Genomic DNA, 514 nt, shown 5'->3' with positions numbered 1-514 from the left:
GGCCACGCCGCCGAGCGGGCCGGTGCTGGCTCTGGCTTCTCTGCTTCGCTTGGGGCGGCGGGGGCTCCCCCTGCACCCGCAGAGCTCTGCGTTGAGAGGCGTGAGGGGCTGGGCCGAGAGCCAGGCTCAGGCGGGGCACGGGTTAGAGAGGCCTGCCGGCCCCTTCCGGCCTCCCAGACCCCCCCCCCGGGACTGAGGGGTGCTCCCCGGAGCCCTGGAGCCCCAGGGCCAGGCGTGGAGCCAGGCGGGTCACCCCGGCAAGGCAGAGAGGAAACCGCGCGCCCCAAGGCGTGGCCTCGGCAGAGGAGACCACCCCACAGACCGGGAGGAAGACCCCGGCAGGGCACCCACCTGAGGGAGGCGGCGGCCGAGAGGAAGGACAGCGCGGAGTCCGGATTCGGGGGCCGCAGCCGGGCAGATACCTGGAGGCACCGGCTGCTGTGCAGCGTGCAGGCGTGGGCAGCACGTGTGTGCGTGCCGGCGTGGGCGTGTGTGCGTGCCGGCGTGGGCGTGT

Source organism: Condylura cristata, unplaced genomic scaffold, assembly GCF_000260355.1.
Source record: "Condylura cristata isolate star-nosed mole 26May11 unplaced genomic scaffold, ConCri1.0 scaffold00062, whole genome shotgun sequence".
Lineage (NCBI taxonomy): Eukaryota > Metazoa > Chordata > Mammalia > Eulipotyphla > Talpidae > Condylura > Condylura cristata.
Note: the sequence above shows the minus strand (reverse complement) of the source record.